Below are 20,537 nucleotides of genomic sequence, written 5' to 3' on the forward strand. Positions count from 1 at the left end.
TTCATATGGATAATTATTAAGAAATTTCTTCATGGATTCCTTTAGCAAATGTTTAAGAGATTGTTTCAGAAATTCTTCCGAAGGCTTTTCAGAAATTCCCAATATTTTTTCTCTCAGAAGGTCCTTCGGAAATAAAGGATTTCCCAAAAAAAGTTCAGAGATTGCTTCAGAAATCTCATCAGGGATCACTCCACAAATTTCACAAAGAAGTCATTTCTCCATGATTTTTTCAGAAATTCTTCATGAATTTTAAACAAGAATTCCCCCAGGGATTCTTTCAAAATCTCTGCCAAATTTTCCTTGTTATTCCTCCTGGTTAGAAATTTTTCCTGAGATTCCTGAAGGAAATCGCTCAGAGACGCATTCAGAAATTCTTCCAGAGGTTTTTCGGAAAATGATTCAAACTTCGCCAAGATTTATTTGGGTTTTTTTCCGAGAATGCTATTGAAACTTCTTCAAGAATTCCTCCTGGAATAACACAGGGAATTACTAACGAAAATTTTGCATGTACGGTATGGGTGAGTTTTTTCAGAAATTTCTCCAGGTGCTCCATTTGATAATCCTCCAGAGATTCGTCCAGAGCGGAGTTTTTCATAAATTCTTGAAAAACAAACTTCCAAAAATTCATTGATAAATTCTTTAAAGGATTCATTCCAAATATAGCTTCAGGGTTTCCTTCAGAATATCCTTCAAAGATTGTTTCTGGAATTCTATCAGAAAATCATCTTTTTTTTTTAATATTTTTAAGATTTATTCGATAATTTACTCTAGGAATTTCTTCAAAAATTCCTTCTCTTAGAAAATTCTTTTGGGGCTTACTTAGAATTGTTTTAAAGGGATTCTTTTAGGAAATTTTAATGGCAGGCTTTAAAAGTCCCTCCAAAAATCTCTTCAGAAATTTCTTCTGAGTTTCTTCTGCAGATTTCTTTACAAACTTCTCCAGGCACTCCTTTGGAAAACCAATTCTGGTTTACTCGATTATTCCTTTATGGATTATTTTTGAAATTCATGCTTGGATTCATTTTCAAAGCAAATCCTTGAAGCATCTTTAACCGTGCAGGACGCGCGCCATCAAGCAGCTGAAACTGCACCGCGCTCGCGCTGTATACGAAGAGCGAGGTTTTTTGGTTGTCTTGTACTTTTTACAACGGCGCGCGCGCTGAAGGGTTAATGGGTTCTTCGATAATTTGCTTTTCCGTGATTTTTTTTTGAATGTACTTTTTGAATTCTTTCAGAAGTTTTTCGTGAGAATTTTTGGCTCCATTCATACAAAAAATTTTTAGATTTAGAAACCTCACCAAAGATTCTCCTTTAAAATTTATACACAACTAGCTGTACCCGGCAAACTTTGTCTTGCCTACTGCGTTTTTTGACGTTTCAAGTCCCTAGCCAAGTCCAAGTCCCTGTTCAAAATGTATAAAAACCCGATTTCCAAAAATTCTCATTTTTTCCATGTTTTTTGCCTCATAAACCTTCCTTGGGTGAAAACTAACTGAACAAAACTAAAACGACCCGAATCGGACCATCCGTTCACAAGTTATGCGCGGTCCCACGTATGCCACTGCATTTTTATATATATATATAGATATATAGATTAATCCCTGTTTCTCTTTCTGATTTTTTGTTTCGAGATTTCTCCAAAAATTATCTCAAGAGTTAACAGATTTATTTGTACAAATCTTCCAACAATTAATTAATTAAAAAGCTTTCTCTAGGGAATATTTTAGAAATGTTTCAAGAGATTTCCTTTGAATTTTACTTGGAGTATCACAAAAAAATCTTTTACTAAATCTATGGTCTGCTTCAAAAATTTCTCCAGGGGTTGGTTAAGAAAGGTTGAATTCATTCATCGATTCCTTCAGAAATTTCTTCAGATATGCATTTATAATTTTCTCCAAAGTATTCTTTAAAAAGTCCTCTGCAGATTGCTTCACAAAATTCCTCATGTAAATGTTGTAAAAATTTCATCAGGTATTTCACCAGGGATTCCATTGCAAAATCTCTTATAAAATCCATCGGCGAACCTCACTAGAATTCTTCCAAATATTGTTTAGAAAATTTTTAAAAAGTTTTTTTTTTTTTTTTTTTAATTATCCACAATTTTAATCGATAGTCTCTCCAGAGATTCCTGTGAAAAATTTCTCCAAAAATCTCTTCAGAAAATCCAACAGGATCTATTCAACGCATTGTTTTAAAAAAATCTTCTTACGATTCATTCCGAAATTCTTTTTCGGACAGAGCGTTCATGATTAACAAATATTTTAGTCATGATTAATCATTGGTGATTAAAATTCAAATTTCGGTGATTATTGATTATGATTAATGATTAATTTGATTTTTGGGATGATTAATGATTATGATTAATGATTAAAATTGATTTTATCTGTGATTATTGATTATGATTAATGATTAAAAATGGCTCATTGATTAAAAATCAGGATTAATCATGATTAATCAATCACAAAAAACAGGAAATGATTAAAATATAATTATTGTTTAAAATATTTTTGAAGTTCCAAAAGTAAAAGGTAACTCTGTCTGGGAGATTATTGAAAAAATAATCAAGAAGAACAGCATTTGAACCAATTCAAATTGGATCATATATTTTATATGGTGAAAAATTTTTGGTGATGAATGATTAATGATTGATTAATTTTTTTTCTTATGATTATGATTACTGATTAATGATTAAATTGCGAAATCAGTTTGATTAAGATTAATGATTAATGATTAAATGAGAAATTTTGGTGATTATGATTACTGATTTTTGATTAATCTTAATCATTAATCATTAATCATGATTAAATTTATGATTAATCATTAACGCTCTGCTTTCGGATATGCTTCAGAAAATCCTCCAGGGAGGATTCTTCTAGAAATATCACAAAAACATATTTTCAAAAATATTGCGTGGATTGGTTTCTCCAGGAACTACTTCAGCAAACGCTACAGAAAATGTTTCAATAGGCTTTCAGGAGTTTTATCAGGAAATTATTAATAATTAGATTCAATCAGAAGTTTCGCCAGGTATTCCAATACAAAATCTTTAATGAACTTCTTAAGAATTTTGTGCAGAGATTCTTACAGAAAATCATATAGGGATTGGGGCTGTCCATAAACCACGTGGTCATTTTTTTGGGACTTCTCAACCCCCCCCCCCCCCCTCGCGTGGTCATTAGTCCATACAAAATTTTATTTTCGTCCATACAAAATGGTCATTGGCCGAAGCCCCCCCCCCCCCCCCCCCCATCATGACCACGTGGTTTATGGACAGCCCCATTCAGAAGTTCCTCAAGTGATTATTTCAAAATATTTTTAGGAATTTATTCGGAAATTTTCGTCAGGGATTCCTTCGGAAATTTCTTAAGGAATTCTTCCAGAAAATCCTCCATGCCTTGGACCAGAGATTTATCCAAGAATTTAAAACTCCTCTAGATAATAAATGCGAAATTTTTCTTGGGATTATTTTTTAAAATACTCCAAAGATTCCTTCAGAAAGTTCGTAGATTTTACGGAAAATTTTCCAATAATTTCTTCAGAAATTCTTTTGGAAGTTTCCGCTAAAAAATCTTCGGGAAATCCTACAGATTTTTTAATGATTGTATAAAAAATCATCTAAAGATTTTTTCTGGAATTCTCTTAAGAGGGATGCTTTAGAAAAATTTCCAGGGATTTTCACAAAAATCCCAATAGTCAGGATTCTTTCAGAAATTTCACAATATATTCGTTTAAAAATATTGCATGGATTTGTTTAGTAGATTTTCCAGGGAGTTTTTTTGTCGGATTTTTTTTAAGAAATTTGCCTTTAGTAATTCTTCTACATATTTATTCAGGAAATTATCCAAGGATTATTTGAGAAGTTTTCAGGGATTTCTTTGAAAAGTCTCACAGTTTCTTCAAATTCTTTCAAAAAGGTTTTTTCCAGGTATTTAATAAAGAAATGTGTTCCTCCAGATAATTCTTCCAGTATTCCAAACCAAAAATGTTCCCAATTTTCTCTGTGATAATAAGATTGCTGATTTGGAATCTCTGCAGAAGTTTCCCCCATGGAATGTCTCAAAAAATTTTTACGGGATTCATTCGGAAATTCTCAGGGGATTCCTTCGGAAATTTCTTGAGGAATTCTATCAGAAAATCTTCCATACCTTATTTTTATTTAAATATTTATTTGAAAGGCTCATGCGCCTAAAAGCATAACGGAGCCAATTTACATAATAATGATTACATGTTCTAATCACAACGGTAACCTTGTGCATACAGTTCGTTTATTCTTCTATCGTCTTCTTCCATGTACTGTTTCCTCAATTCGGCATCCTCGATCCAAGAGTATGAAGACCGTCTACTCCGAGTGCGTACCGGTGAAACATCAGGGACAACAATAACGCTGCTATCACTTGCTTGCCTTGCTCCACAAATTTCTCTAAAATGTCTTCTGAATTTCCAGAATCAAGATTCCTTCAAAAACTCCTGAGATGCTCTCAAAAATGCTTCAAGGATTCCGTCGGAAATTTCTGCATTGATTGTTTTTGGAGAACATTTCACAGATTCCTTCAGAAAAATTTTCAAGAGCTTCATAGAAAATTTTCTAATGAATATTTAAGAAATTCTTTAAGAGACACATTTAGAAATTCCTTTGTAATTTCTTTAGAGACACTTCGAAAGATCATTTTGAAATTCTACACAGATTTTATTTTTTTAAAATTTAATAGTTCTTCAGCAGTTCTTTCATAAAATCTTCTAGGGTTTTCTTTAGAAATGCCATCGGGGATTCCTTGTAAAATACCTTTTTGGATTCACCTAAAAATGCCTCGTAGTATTCCTTGAGAAAATATTCCATGGACTGCCTTAGACATTCCTTCAGTGAATGTTTCAGAAATTAATTGGTGGGTTTCTTCAGCATTTCCTCTCGATATTTTTTCATAAATTTCTCCCGAGATTCCTTCAGAAAATCCTTTGCAAATTGCATTAGAAATTCTTCCAGAATATATTCCAGAAATTTTATTAGATATTTTCTAGGAGTTCCTTTGGAAATTTCTCCCTAAATTCCTCTATAAAGTCCCATGTAAATTCTTACATGAACAGCATCAAAAATCGTTTTAGTGTTTTTGTGAAAGTACGTTTAGGAATGGACCCAGGAATTTCCACAGATTTTCTGATATTTCTTCCATGCCTTGTTTCAGGAATCTCCCAGGAAATTTATCCAGGGATTCTTTTAGAAAATACTTTGAAGATTCCTTCTGAAATCCCAGGTTTTTTTAGAAAATTTTCCAAAAATTTCTTTAGAAATTCTTTTGGAAATTTTCGCATAAATTCCTATCGAAAACCCTACAAGAATTATTTCCCAAATTTTATCAAAAAATTTGAAATCATTCTGAAGTTGTCAACAAGGGATTCTTTAGAAATTGCTTCAGAGATTTGCACGAAAAATCTTCTAGGGAAAATTCCTTCAGAAATGTTACAACAGAAAAATGTTTTCAAAATATTGCATGGAATTGTTTACAAGTTTTTCCAGGGTTTTTTCAGTAATTAGATTATGAATTCCTTCAGAAAGAGATTCTTTTATTTTTCAAATTCTTCCAGAAAATTGAAAGCTTTTTCCAAGATTTTGAATAAAAATTAGATTCATCAGGAATTTTTTGAAGTATTCCAAAACAGCATTTTTAATAAATTGCCTATCGATTTTCTTCGTACAGACTTTTGAGGATTTCTTAAGAAGTTTCCTCCAGGGATTATTTCAAACAAAAATCCAGGATTTCTTAAAAAAAATCTTATTTACAAATATTTACAGGTATTCTATCAGAAAATCTTCCATACCTTCCTTCAGAAATTTCTTCAAAAATATCTTCTGCAAAAACTGCTGAGATTTTCCCAAAAAATATCTCCAAGGACTCCATCAGAAGTCTTCCCACTGGTTCTTTTGAAAAATATTTCACGGATTCCTTCAGAAGTTTCACAAAAAAATCATTTTAAAAACCCTTATTAGTGTGCTTCAGAAACTCCCCTAGAGATATAATTAGAAATGTATGCAGAGGTTCTTTCAGAAAATACTTGGCAGTTTCGTCGAGAGAATTTTGATTTTTTTCAGAAATTCTTCTAATAATTTCATCGGAAATTTCTCCAAGACTCCATCGGAAACTTCGCATGGGGATTTTTGCAAAAACTACTTTAGAAAATCCGTAGAATTTTTACACGGATTGTTTCAAAAATATGTTCCATGTATTTATTCTGAAATTATCTTTCGTAAATACAATAAATACTCCTTATTTAAGATTTTTTTCAAAAAAACCTTTTAAAAATATTGCATGAATTGGTTCTGAAATTTCTTCTGGGATTTTTACAAAACAAAATTATCGAGGGATTCCTCCAGAATATCCTCGAGCTATTGTTTCAAAAATATTTCTATGGAATTTCTGTGGTGTTCCTTTCAGAGAATTCTACAATTTCATCAGAGAATCTTCCATAAAAGCTTTTTTTTTCTGGAATTTATAAAAAAAAGAGATTCCTCAAAAAATGTGTCATAGCAATCTTGTGCAAAACATTTTATGAATTTATCAAGAAGTTTTTGCAGTGTTTCATACAGAAAGTAGTTCAGGGATCCTTTAAGAAGCTACTTTAGGGATTATTTCAACTAAACCTTTAGAAATTCATTCGAAAATTTCTCCAAGAATTCCATTAGAAATTCAACCATTGCATAGAAAAACGATATAGTGTATCTCCGATTGTCGTGAAACTTGGTGGGCTTGTAGTTCTTCGGAAATAATTAGACTCGTATTTTTTTATTTCGTCATTAGGGTGACCAATTTTCATATAGGGTGGTCCAAAAAATCAAGGTTTTTCAAAACTAAAAATTTTCAAAAAATCGTAACTTTTGAACCATTTGACCGATTTTAAACTTCTTTTTTTTTGTTTGAAAGCTATTGAATTGTAGTTTTCAGGAAAATACGTTTAAGGGGCTAAAATGTAAAAAGTACTATAAAATATGCAAATATATTAGTTTTTTTTCACGTTTTCATGGTCTCGAGACTAAAGAGGTACCCTGGTTTTATATTTTTATCAGAAAATTCAGGAAATTTGTTGTAACATATCAAAAAATCAGAAATGTATGTTGTTTTGTTTTTGAGATATGATTTTTTGATATGGAGTATGTATGTTCCAGTATTTCCTCTATGGATTTCTTTACAATACATTTTCTCTTGGGTTTTTTTTTTTCAGGATTTCATTCTAGGGAAATTTGCAGATGTTTATCCATTTGTTTCTCTAGATATTTCTCTTGGAATTCCTTAAGGGCTTACAGAAGGAGTTCTTTTGAAAAATTATCAAGAGCTTTGGTTAGGCATTCCTAAAGGGGTTTCTGAAAGAGTTTCTAATAATATTTCTCGAAAAATATCTTCAGAAAATTCTTTTTTGATTTTTTTAGGATTTTTTTTGGAATCCGTCAGATTTTCCCCCATAAATTGTTTCAAGATTTTTTTTTCAGAGATTTCTACAGGAACTTGGGTAGAGATTTTTCATCGTAAATTCTTCAAGCATTCAATTTAGATTGATTCCCTTCAAAAACCAATTCAGAAATTCTGCAAGGAACTCCTTCTAATATTTCTCCAGCACTTTTCAGAAGTATGTATGTATGTATGTATGTAGGTAGCCACCATCCTAGCTTGAGTCTTGCTCTGCATGCAATTCCACTTAACAGTAAAGATCAATTTCATTACCACCCTGACTTCAACATACCGCTGTATGAAGGGCCAAAAGGGGGTATGGCGGACCCGTCAGTAGAGACACTTACGCGAAATCCGCGGGTTTTAGAGAATCTCCTTCCAACAGTATGATCTAAAAGATGAGTAATAAAATTTACATTACTTGTCAAGCTTTCTACAAGAACTTTCCAGATATCTACAAAAACATCTCCATAGGCGTGAAATACTGTATCCATGTATATTTTTCGTGTATTTAATCAGGAGTTTCTTAAAAATCCTTCCAGAAATTTCTCCAAAAAATGGCTGAATGTGTTCTGCATATGAGTTGTGCGTTTCGTTGTTTCTCTTTATAAATTTGAATTATTAATTAGGTTTTTATTAATTCAAAGTTACCTCTTGTTCTAACAAGTTTTATTTGCCAGATTTGGAATTGTTATTTTGCTACTTTTACATGTGTTTTTCAAGTTTGTTATTTAAGTTACATTCAACCTAAACTCAACAACTTTCCCTTATTCAAGTGACCATTAATTAGGCTACCGATTTCAACCTTCCTACTACTCATTGGCTCACCAACTCCCTCCGTGCCGTATCAGAACAGCAATAACAATAAAAATAATTGCTCTCATATCTCATAAATAAAATTTTAATTATCTTACCATCGCCGGGGTCGCTTGCTAATGTCAAGCTGTGAACCGGCGCAGCACAACCACCTACTTATCACAACCACGACCAACAGGCAGACTGGAGGAAGCTAGGCAATTACTGCTGCTGGAAGCAAATCGTCACAGGTCGGTCACACGGGAGCCATAATCAACCCCGAAGCTGTTCACAATTAGTTAGTAGGCGCACTTTGCAACCCACACCCGACCCCACCTGGGTTAAGTAGGTACTGCAACCAAGTGGGTACTTCTCTGTGCCAAAGCGGCGGCGGGGGAAGGTACTTTAGAGAATGGCCTTTTAATTTCATCGCCTCCTCTTCTTGCAACAACGCAGCAGCAGCAGCAGCAGCAGCAGCGAGGTGCAACAGTCTTCTTTGAAATTGTAACGATTTCCTTGGGCGTAACTCGGCAAGTACCCCCGCCCGGAAGCACATCATCGTGAAAGGTTGCGCTTAGCTGGTGGTCTTTTAATGCGGAGAAGAGGCAGTTAATAGAATCCTATTGGATGCAAGCGAAACGGGTTGCCTGGGACGGTTTATGATTCATGATGCTTGCAGGATGAATTGCAGATCGAGAAGCGCGATTTAGAAAGAAGTTTATGATTTTCAGTTTAATAGGTTGAATAAATAAGAATGTTCAAATGGCATCCACAGACCAAGGCCGTTCCAAAATTTCACATTGCGTAGGTATCCCATGATTGACAAAACGTGAACCGTGTCTGCTTAGTTGAGTAACACTGAATGTGGTTTGATTGCTCAATTGTGGATAGGCTCGACGGTATTATGTTTTTGTCTCATCACATATGAAACAAAGTTGTGGTTTTAGTTTCAATGCAGCATCAAAATGAACACTGTTCCAATTTTCCTTGCTAATTAAAATGTTTGTTTCAATTGCTCGAAACTGCAATGTCAGTACCATTTTCCCCGCAGGCCATCCCATTCATCACCGAAATGTGACAAATTGAGGATTTTTTTGCATCCAGCTCAGCACAGAGTAGCTCCGGCGTGTGCAACACTGTAAAACCTCATTGGGATCCCACCCCCCGCATATATTTCCCAGCAGGTAACGAAACTGATTGAATTGCAGTAATTCACAAATTCAACATAAATTGAAACCATCTGTTGCGCTGAATTTGTCCGGATTTACGCGATTCAATTCGACCCTAGCCCGGGCTGGCTGATGGAAATCCCCGGAGGCGTTGTTGTGTTCCCTTCGCTTTTGGTTGTTGTTATGGGAATGAAAATTGTGCAGCGCACCCAGGAAACGGACGGGCGCTGCTAGCTGTGTGTAACTTTTGCCAAATCCGTTGCTCCGTCGGTCGTCCTCGTCACCAACCGTTGCTGATGTTGTTGTCGTAATCCTTTTCTGTCCCCCTTGAGAGGACCTTGGGGTAAGATTTGTTCACATCACAGACACGCTGTAGTGGTTTTGCAAAATAGCAACACTGGGAAAACACATGTTTTTCGTGACTGCTGCTTCCGGTTGAGGATTGAAGTTGACGATGGAGAGGACCCAAATTGGAAATGGCAGCTAGAAGTTGGCAGGTGGGGACATGTGCGAGGGGAAATGGAAATTCGTTGCCGTGGTGTCTAAGTTGAGCGGAAGCTCACCCGTGCACTTGGGCTGATTCGTTGGAACGCTTTTTACGAAGAGAACAACAAACATTTGCAGATTGTTAACTAATGGGAACATCTGCTGATGTTAGAAGGTAGCTTTCAAAGTCACTTTCAAATTATTTTTTCCCAGCAATTCTATGAGAATTTGTCCCCTTTCAAGTTCATAGAGCTCTACTCTGGGCAGACTAATGCGCTGGATTGTGTAAGCACTCACGTCCATATCGCCAGCAATCTCCAGGATTGCTGGTGGGGACCCCGGTCGTAAATTCTGCAGGATTCCCTGGAATAGAAAGTTGGATGATTCTACCAAAGAATTGTTGGAGGATTTATTGGAAGGTATTGGTGATGGAAAATATTGCCACAAACATCTCTGATAGAACTGCAGCTTTCCGATCAAGGGGTTTCTGGAGGCTTCCAAGGAAGTTCCTTCTGGAAATTCCTCCAGAACTTTCATTAAGGGTTTTTTTTTCTGGAGTTCTTATAGCAGTTGTTATTAGGGATTCCTCCAGAACATTCTTCTGGAGATTTATGCAGTAGTTCCATCTACCTTGCGATACCTGTGGGAATCCCTCCAGAAGTTTTCTGTAGAGATTCCTCCAGGATGTTCCTCCAGATCCCTCTAAGGATTCTTCCAGGAGTTCCCTCTAGGGATTCCTCAAAGAGTTCCTTCTGGAGATTCCTGCAAGAGTTCCCTCTGGGTATTCCTGCAGGAGTTTCCTTGAGCGAATCCTTCAGGAGTTCCCTTTAGGAATTCCTGCAGAAGTTCCCTTTAGGGATTCCTGCAGGAGTTCCCTTTAGGGATTCCTGCAGGAGTTCCTTCTAGGGATTCCTCCAGGATGTTCCTCTAGGGATTCCTGTAGGAGCTCCCTCTATGGATTCCTCCCGTAGCTCCCTCTGGAGACTCCTTCAGGAGTTCCCTTTGGGGATTCCTCCAGAAGTTCAATCAGGGGATTCCTCCAGAGGCTCCCTATAAAGATTCTGTTGGAAATTTTGTCCTTGGAGTTCACCAATAATTCCCTCGGGAGTTTTTGCTATGATTCCATTTACAGATTCTGCCAGGAATGTTTGGAAATTCCTCCACGAGTTCCTTTTGGGGATTTCCTATGTGCTCCTCCAGGAGATCCGTTTGAAGATCCATCCAGCACTTCCTTCTGGGAATTTCTCCACAATTAACTTCTGGGAAATACTTCAGGAGTTCCTTATTGGGATTTCTGCAGGAGGTCATTTTGAAGATATCTTTAAGAATTCTTCCTGGGGATTGCCCCAGGAGTTCTTTTCAAAGATTCCTTTTAGAGTTTATTCTATGATTATCTACAGGAATCCAATTTACCGATTACTCCAGAATCTCGTTTTGAGGAAACGAAGTCCTGGTGAAATTCCTAGACGAAAGTCTACGAGTCCCTAGAGGCAATTGCTGAAAAAAAATCTAAGAGATAATTTCCCAGACGAAACTCCTGGAAGAATCTCCAGGAAAAAAAATCCCCCAGGATTTTCTCCAGACATTTCTTCAAGAATTCATCCAGAAAATCGTCCAAGGACTCGCCTGGTTAAACTTCCAAGTTTTTCGTCAAATTGATATGAAATTCCTACGCTAAGTGTGTTTTTGGAGGCAAAGTGGAAGTGCCGCTTTTTTTGTCGTCGTCAATTTGACTGTGCACATCGTCGTACCCGTGTGTAGTTGTAGCGGTTCAGTGTGATTTCGGAGAAGAGGCCAGTTAGTGGAAGATGCTACAGCACATACGCACTGGACACTTCGAAGAATGTTTATTGGTAAGCTCGTTCCATTTTATCATAATAATTAAAGCTAAAGGATGTATAAAATTCTGCTCTGGATTTTGTGTATTTATCTAACAAATATTAAAAAGTTCGTCACGTCATGTGCCGGCGCTAGTTCCCAATGCACATTTAGTTGGTAATAAATATTTTTCTGTCATTTTTTGCATTTACACAAAAATTTGAATGCTTCGTCATCTTCGATGTCGACATTTGTAATATTTTAGTCAAAATGAATAAATGTTTCGATTCAAATAAAGGTTGCATGAATCACATCACTTACCAAAGTGAATCCAAATCATGCGACTCTCCCCCTCCCCACTAACAAAAACTCCTTCCCGTGAGAGCCGTGGAGAAGATGAGATGATCCCGGTCTCTAGTAGCAACGTACGTCACACTAACATTCCTTCCCTTCCTCGATGACCGTAAGGACATGGCCGGCGCCGTTATTGACTAATTAAGTTTGGAATTCTCGAACTGTACACATTGAGAGCGGTAGCTAGTCTTAAGCTCCGTTTGTTGGTTCCTTGTGCAATTTCGATTGTTCTGGTCAATCACGGAGTAGCAACTACGAATTGTACGGTCATCTATGCTCTCATGCTCTGCTCATGCTCAAATTGATATGAAATTCCTTCGCTGAATTAGCAAGAACCTTTTCAAGGATTTCCTCAAGCATTATAAGTATCATAATAACAAACAAAATTGGAAAGGAAATCCTTGGAGAAATCTCTGGAGTAATCTTGTTTATAGTTTTTGGAGAAATTCATGAAGAAATTCGTGGAAGAATTCAAGTGGGATACTGTACGAAATCTCGGATGAAGAAGATCTGAACTTGATGATTTTGTGGCTATATCGGTCTCTTTCTACTCATAGTATAAGGGAGTAGAGATCAAAGTGGATAATGAAATGATAGATATGATAGAATTCGCTAGGTAGCGAACAAGTGTGAAAATTTTATAGAAGGTGAAATTAGGCAAGTAGGTCATGTATTGAACGAATACATCGAATGCGTGAAACTTCTGCCGTGCGACCTGTGCCTATTTTCACCTTCTATAAAATTTTCACACTTGTTCGCTACCTAGCGAATTCTATCATATCTATCATTTCATTATCCACTTTGATCTCTACTCCCTTATACTATGAGTAGAAAGAGACCGATATAGCCACAAAATCATCAAGTTAATAATAGAATACGGTCGATAAATCAGCATATGAAGATCTGAACTATTTCTTGGAGTAATTTTTGGCAGAGCTCCTGAAGGTACTTCTTCCATCTTGAAATAATTTGAATTTCTAGAGCAACTATTAATGAGTTTCCAGAGGAATCTTAGCAATAATACTTGGAGGAATTCTTAGAAGAACCTGAAAAATACCTGGATGAACCATGTAGACTAAACTATGGACGAATTCCAGGACAAATACTTAAGGGTTTCTTCGGAAATTTTTTGAGGAGTCTTTGATGATTTTCTAGAGCAATCCTGGAAGACATACCAGATGATTCTTTCACAAAATCCCGGAAAAATCCTTGCGAGCATTTTCGGAGTATCATTGAAAAAAAATCATGGAGCAGTTTTTGGAAGTGTTCCTAAAGGATTCCTGGAGAAATTCTTGTTGTTATGCTAACGTAGGACAAGGCATAACAGTTGTACAATTGTAAGAACGATAAGTGTTATGTCTTATCTCGCGTCGCATCTTGTGAATATCCTAGGAGGTATTCAAGGATAAATTCCTGCATAAGTTATTGCAATAATTCCTTGAAGGAAATCTTAGAGGGATGCTTGGAACAAATCCTAGAAGAACCCCGGGACAAATTCCTGGAGGAATGCTTGGGTGGATCTCTGGAGGAAATCCTCAAATAATCAATTTATGAATCCTTGTGGGAATTTCAACAGGAATTTTCGTCAAAAATAAATCTGAAGGAATTATTGAAGGAAATTGTGCAGTAAATTCCCAAAAAAAAAATGGAATTCCGCAAAAAACAAATATTTTAAAACGTTCTCGTAAAAATCCATGAAAGGATTCCTGGAAAAATTCTCGAAAAAACACTGGAATCATCTTTACATAAACGTTTTGAAGAAATTTCTTAAGAAATCTGTGAAGGACGTCCTAGGAGAATCATCGGAATTTCTTCAGAAATATCAGAAAGGATTGGGAAAAATCCTTATAGAAATCCATGAAGTAGGCCTACGAGAAATCCCTCGAAAAACTCTTTAAGAACTTCTTGGAGTAATAGCTGGAAAAATTATGTAAGCAGTTTATGGCATTGGTGAAATTTTCGGGAAAAATTCGAATCGATTTGAAGAACATCTGAAAAAATCTTGAGGAAATTTTTAGAGTACATCCTGGAGGAACGCTAGGGAGAAATATTGAAATTTTGCTTGGAGCAATTTCTGATGAGTTTCTGGGAAGTATTCCCGGAGTAGTTCATAGAGAACTCCTTAAAATTTTTCTGAGGAACTCCTACAAGTATTTTTTATGAAAAAAAAAACTCTTAGAAACATCACTCGAGAAACTTTTGCGAAAATTCCAGGAGGCACTCCAGTGTCTTTGGGTGGAGCATCTGAAAGAACTGTTGAAGCAACGCTCTGAAAAATTCTCAGAGGAATAGTTAAAGAACTCACGAAGAAACTTCTGAATTTCCTTCGAGATTTGATGGAAAATCTGGGAAAATTCCCAGAAGAACTGTTGGAAGAATGTTTAGAAACTCTTTTAAAACAATTCAATTAGGATCTTTTGAAAAAAAAAACTCAGAGAATCTACAATTGTCTCGCGTCGCGTCTTGTGAATGTCAGAGAATCTTTTCGAAGATTCCGAAAAGAACTTCTAGAAGGACTCTCACAACTGTTCTGGAAGATATTTTCTGGGAATATCTGGAAGAAGCTCCGCAGAAAATTTTGTAAAAATACCCCGTCGAATTTCCAGAAAAAAAATCATGAAAGAGCTTTAAAAAAAAAAATCTAAATAACTTCTGGAAGAACTTCTGGAGTATTTCCCAGGAAAATTCTCGGAGAATTTTTTTAGCAGTGCTTCTGGAAGATCTTACGGATGCACAGTTGAATGATTCTGGAATGGTTTAAACCTTTATTGGAGTAGACATTTCCGAAGAAATCCGGGAAGTATTCCTGGAAAAAAAAAGCTGCTGTAAAAATGTCAGAATGCATTCACGGACGAACTCTTGGAATATCATTTTGAGAAAATTTCAGAAAAATTCCCGAAGAAACTTCTGGAATTTTTTACGGATAATTTTCAGAAAGATGGAATTTTTGAAAGATCTTAAAGAATTTCCGAAATAATTTATAGAAGATGGAGGTACAACTGGATTTACTATCTGACAGATAAATTTTTGCAGGAACATCTGGAAGAATTTTCGAAGGAACTACGGGAAGCATTTCCATAACTACTCCTAGAAAAAACTTTTTAAGAAACTTCTGGAAGAAGTTTTAAAGGAACTCTCTTTCTTTAGGAATTAAAAATTATTGGTGAAATATCTGGAAGAAGTCACGAGGAACATTTTGTTATGCACGAAGTGCGGGAATCCAAATAAATCCATCTTCCTACGCACCAAATATTGACAGCGCTACTCATCAAAATCACATACCAAAGATGATTTAAAAATTTTGCCAACGCAGGTCATGCTTTCCAAAGATCGTTGTTTGAAATAAACTGCCAGAAACATACTAAGCATAAGGATACACGTACTACATCGTATAAAGTACTATTTTAAGTTACTATCGCATACATGTGCGGTGGAGCGACAATTTTCATCGCATATGATGTTATTTTTTGACCTTATTATAATGTACAGTGGGTGGCCGAAATGTTTGGGATAGGCAACTTTTTGTTCCTCTCGAGGAATTCCACGGAGTCATGTCAGTCGATCCTGAGCGACCATTTCAAAAATATCTGAAACTTTGCACAGTTTTTCAATTTCATATAAATCGCCATTTTTTGATATTAAACCTTCATATTCACTCACGACTAACTTTTCAAAAGGGTGTATGCGAAAATAGTTCTAACATATTCTAAAAGCTGTACAGCAAAAACGGATTGTTCGATTGTTATAAATTTTTCAGCAAAGTTAGATAACTAAATGATGATTCCTTAGAAAATATACACTGTAAAAAATTTCTTTTTCTACTTTGAAAAAATATGATATTTGTCACAAAAACTCAAATATCTCAAAACCCTATCTTTTAACCAACTTCAATTTTTTAGGGGAAATGGCCCATTATATCAGCTATCTACCATAAAATGTTGGTGATGGTAAACTGATAAACAAAAAAGTTATGACATTTCAAACATTTCACAATTTTTACATTTAGTAACAAAAAAAAAAATTGTTTCTGTGTAAATTATTTCGAGAATTATATTTTGATGCTGATTTTATTGTAAAGGCTACCGCCTGAATTAAACAAGTTGTTTTCATGATACTTTAGTTTGATTATTCGTAATTACTATAGTATCTATTTGAAACTTAGACGCGATCCAGTGTTGTGATCAAAAATATTGAGATTGTCATACTTTTTATTGTACGTGACTGGTGAAAAAATCCCTTGATAGTGTTGAAAAGCTGTTGATTATAAGAAAAATGGAATTGAATTTATTTTTAAGACAAAAGCTGTATAATAAAAGTTTTTTATACGCGTATACAGTGTCGGACAAAATAATAAGACCAGCGGTCCTATTTCATACAAAATGACAAAGTTTGACGATATGGTACTCGGTTTCTAGTAAACCGATTTGCCTGAAATTTTGACAGGCGACTTGGAATTACGGGAATTTTGATTTGTATTAAATTGATTAAGTTCTGTTCACTACTTCCAAAGTTACAGATATACGGTGCGACAAAATTCTAACACCAGATTTTTATGATGGTTATTCGTTGCCAATTCAATAAAAATATCCCCAAGTTTAAATGGTATCCCTAATTTCAGTACTTGTTTATCAATCATCAAGTATCAGATACTTTCAAATATTCTTTGGTAATGGTAATCTGAAAGCGGTCCTATTATTTTGTCTTTTCGTATGTCTGTAACTTTTGATGTAGTGAACAGAACACAATCAATTAAATACAAATCAAAATTCACGTAACTCCATGGCGGTTGTCGAAATTTCAGCCAAATTGGTTCACTAGAAACCGAGCATCAGATCGTCAAACTTGGCCAATTTGTATGAAAAATGGCTGGTGGTCTTATTGTTTTGTCCGACACTGTACATCTAGTTTATCCGCAAAAAAAAACCCTCTTACACACTTATTTCTGAATTGCCTGTTCGGTACTTTTTTGACGAGATTATAACAGCAGTACGATCTCGGTAGTTTCGGTAATCGATTTTACTGAGGCTCAGTAAAACAACTGTCAAAATCGTATGGAAAAGGTAAACAATGCATTTTTGCTGAACGAGTTCGGTGCTCAGCAGTTTTAATCTCGTCAAAAAATTACCGAACTCGGTAATCAAAATTAAGTGTGTAGAGAACAGACTTTATGATCGGAAGAATGCGAGTAACTTCAACAACAACAAATGCATAAGAGGTACATACCACAGACAAACAGACGAAACGCCTAGAACAATTTTAGTGAAAATTCATCGCCCAGTTCACACTATCACCACCTGGTGGAAATGTTTCACGAAACACTGCGTCACAGACAAACAGACGTAACACCTTGAACGATTTTCATGGAAATTCATCGCCCAGTTCACACTACCATCACCTGGTGGAAAAGTTGCACGAATCACTGTGTTGTGCAATATCGTCAACAGAAGGCGCTAGTGTGAAACGTCAAACGCATAGAAAAACGACGCGCGCGCCTCTGGTTGTGAAAGCCACAACTATGAAAATTTAAAATGATCGTTAAAAGCGTGGTCGATGGAAATTTCGCAAGTGTTACGTCTGTTTGTCTGTGACTGCGTTGTGCAATATCGTCATCAGAAGGCGCTAGTGTGAAACGTCAAACGCAAAGAAAAACGATGGGCGCTCTTCTTGCTATGAAAGCCACAACCAAGATTCAAAATGATCGTTGAAGGCGTGGTCAATGAAAATTTCGCCAGTGTTACGTTTGTTTGTCTGTATACATACCTGACAATGCTCACGAAAAAAACAAAAAGATACTACCGCTATGAATATTAAAAATTGTATAGTATTTTTTTTCTTCAGCCACCAACACCAAACAAGTAAGTTAAAATTAATAAGTGATTTTGTTTATTATAATCTAACGAACAAGATGAACAGTCGCTTTCTCAAAGGTCTTCAACTCAACGCTCTCTTGTAGACCGTTTGATGAAAAAAAATGTTCAAAAGAGTTACGAAATCTCACCGAAAGCACCATAGATAAACTGAAAGAGACTGGTTATGCCCAAATGTCCACATTGTGTACAAAATTACGCATTTGCACGTCCTGCCGTCTAGAATTTGACAAACGAGCCATCTGTATATCATCGGTAAAGCAGGGCGCAGGAAGTTCGAAAACGACAACAACTGAGAAATTGCCATCAGCGACATCTGTTTAAACAATTTAATTACGCCCCTTTTCAAAAATGCCCTGTAATATTCTTCAACATCTATACCCATTTCAATATTTTTAACGTTGCAAAACACGCTTTCAACATTCATCTTGAAGAAGAGGGAAAACACTTGTCCTCAAATGTAACAGCAAATTAATGAATAAACGACTAATGCGCGGAGGGCGTGATAAAATCGGAACATTACGGTACATAGTATATTATATTATATGTATATATAATATATAATAAAAACAACTTGTTTTACTCACGCAAGGCCATTAACAATAAAATCAGCATCAAACTTCAATTTCCGGCCGAAATAATTTACACTAAAAAAAATTATTACTAAATGTGAAAATTGTGAAATGTTTGAATTGTCATAACTTTTTTGTTTATTTTCATGGTAGATTGCTAATACAATGGACCGTTTTCTCTAAAAAATTACGTTGGTAAAAAGATAGGGTTTTGAGATATTTGAGTTTTTGTGACAAAAATGATATTTTTTAATGTTAAAAAAGATTTTTTTTCACAGTGTATATTTTCTTAGGAATCGCCATTTAGTTATCTAACTTTGCTGAACAATAAAATCAGCATCAAATCGCGATTCCCGGCCGAAATAATTTACACAGAAAAATTTTTTTTACTAAATGTAAAAATTGTGAAATTTTTGAAATGTTATAACTTTTTTGTTTATTAGTTTACCATCACCAAATTTTTATGGTAGATTGCTAATACAATGGACCGTTTTCCCTAAAAAATTCAAGTTGGTAAAAAGATAGGGTTTTGAGATATTTGAGTTTTTGTGACAAAAATGATGTTTTTCAATGATAAAATAGATTTTTTTTCACAGTGTATATTTTCTTAGAAATCACCATTTAGCTATCTAACTTTGCTGAAAAATTCATAACAATCGAACAATCCGTTTTTGCTGTGCATATTTTTGAATATTTTTGAACCATTTTCACATACACCCTTTTGAAAAGTTAGTCGTGGCTCTAAATAAAAATTTGATATCGAAAAATGGCGATTTAGATGGAACTGAAAAACTGTGCAAAGTTTCAGTTCAATAGAAAATCATGAATTAAAAATTTTCCTTAATTTTGATGCTGTTGCTTGGAATCGCTCTCTCACAAACAAGTTTATCAAGCTGTAAGTTTTCGTAGAGCAGTCCTGAAAATGTCATTTCGACATATCTAGATTTAACCACATCCAGCTCATTTTAGAAGCTCAACCTGAGAATATGGTACATGAAAAACTTGTGCGGCTAGACCAGTTCTACAGGAAAGTCACGGAAAACTTACTGTTTTTTTGAATATTTAAGGTAAATGTCACGGACTTCCTTCGAAAAATGCCAATTGATGTTCACCATGAATAGCATTCGCATTTTCCGAAGGTAGTCCGTGACATTTATATTAAATATTCGAAAAAGATCGGTTTTTCCGTGACTTTCCTGTAGAACTGGCCCAGCCGCACAAGTTTTTCATATATCATATTCTCAGGATGTGCTTCTAAAATGAGTTGGATGTGGTTGAACTTAGATATGTCGAAATGACATTTTCAGGACTGTCGTAGAGTGCATAAAAAATTCAGTGTTATTGAATGCTCAAAATTTCATTAAATTCGATTAACTGGTTTCGGAGATATGACAGTTCAAAAATATGTTGTCTAAAAAATAGTGGTTTACGAGAATGGTTCTAGCTTCGCGAAAGATTAACCAATCGAGCACACATTTGTATCAATGATGCACATATAATAGGTTGACAAACAGTCACAATTTGAGAATTTTTGATGCACTCTATGAAAAGTTACAGCTTGTGGGAGAAGAAAAAGTTGGCCATCCCAAGCATTTTGGCCACCCCCTGTATCTGATAAAAATTTTCAATAAAACAAATCAACTCATAAAAGGTTTGACTACATCGTAAGAAACGACATTCTAATGTTTTATTGCGATGAACATAACTTATAAACGTGTTAAACGTGCTTTGAGTGAACTCAAAAAGTGTTAAATTAATTAACTTTACTACGTACTGCCATTATAATACAACTTCACTTGGTATAAAGGTATAAATGTAAAGCTAAACTCGTTGAAGTATACATATAAACTCGCAAATGCGAGGATCGTTTGTTGACATAATGTGATTTTATATGTGATAACAATGGAAGAGCTGCTGTTTGACTGAGAAAGTAGTGCTAAACAGCTACGACAAAATACATAGTCATCATTGTGGTTTTTGATTTCCCTGTTTCATAAATAGTGTTTGGTGTTGAAGTGTGAAGTGCGGCTTGTGAATAAA

The 20,537-nt window shown here is 35.2% G+C and overlaps 1 protein-coding gene across 2 annotated transcripts in view; it reads left to right on the plus strand.

The window, feature by feature from the left end:
- Positions 1–20,537, plus strand: part of LOC109398559 (uncharacterized) — a 553,507-nt gene that overhangs the window by 514,149 nt on the left and 18,821 nt on the right. The gene's annotated exons all lie outside the window — the stretch shown is intronic.

Source organism: Aedes albopictus, chromosome 1 (genome assembly GCF_035046485.1).
Source record: "Aedes albopictus strain Foshan chromosome 1, AalbF5, whole genome shotgun sequence".
In the NCBI taxonomy this organism is placed as follows: Eukaryota; Metazoa; Arthropoda; class Insecta; order Diptera; family Culicidae; genus Aedes; species Aedes albopictus.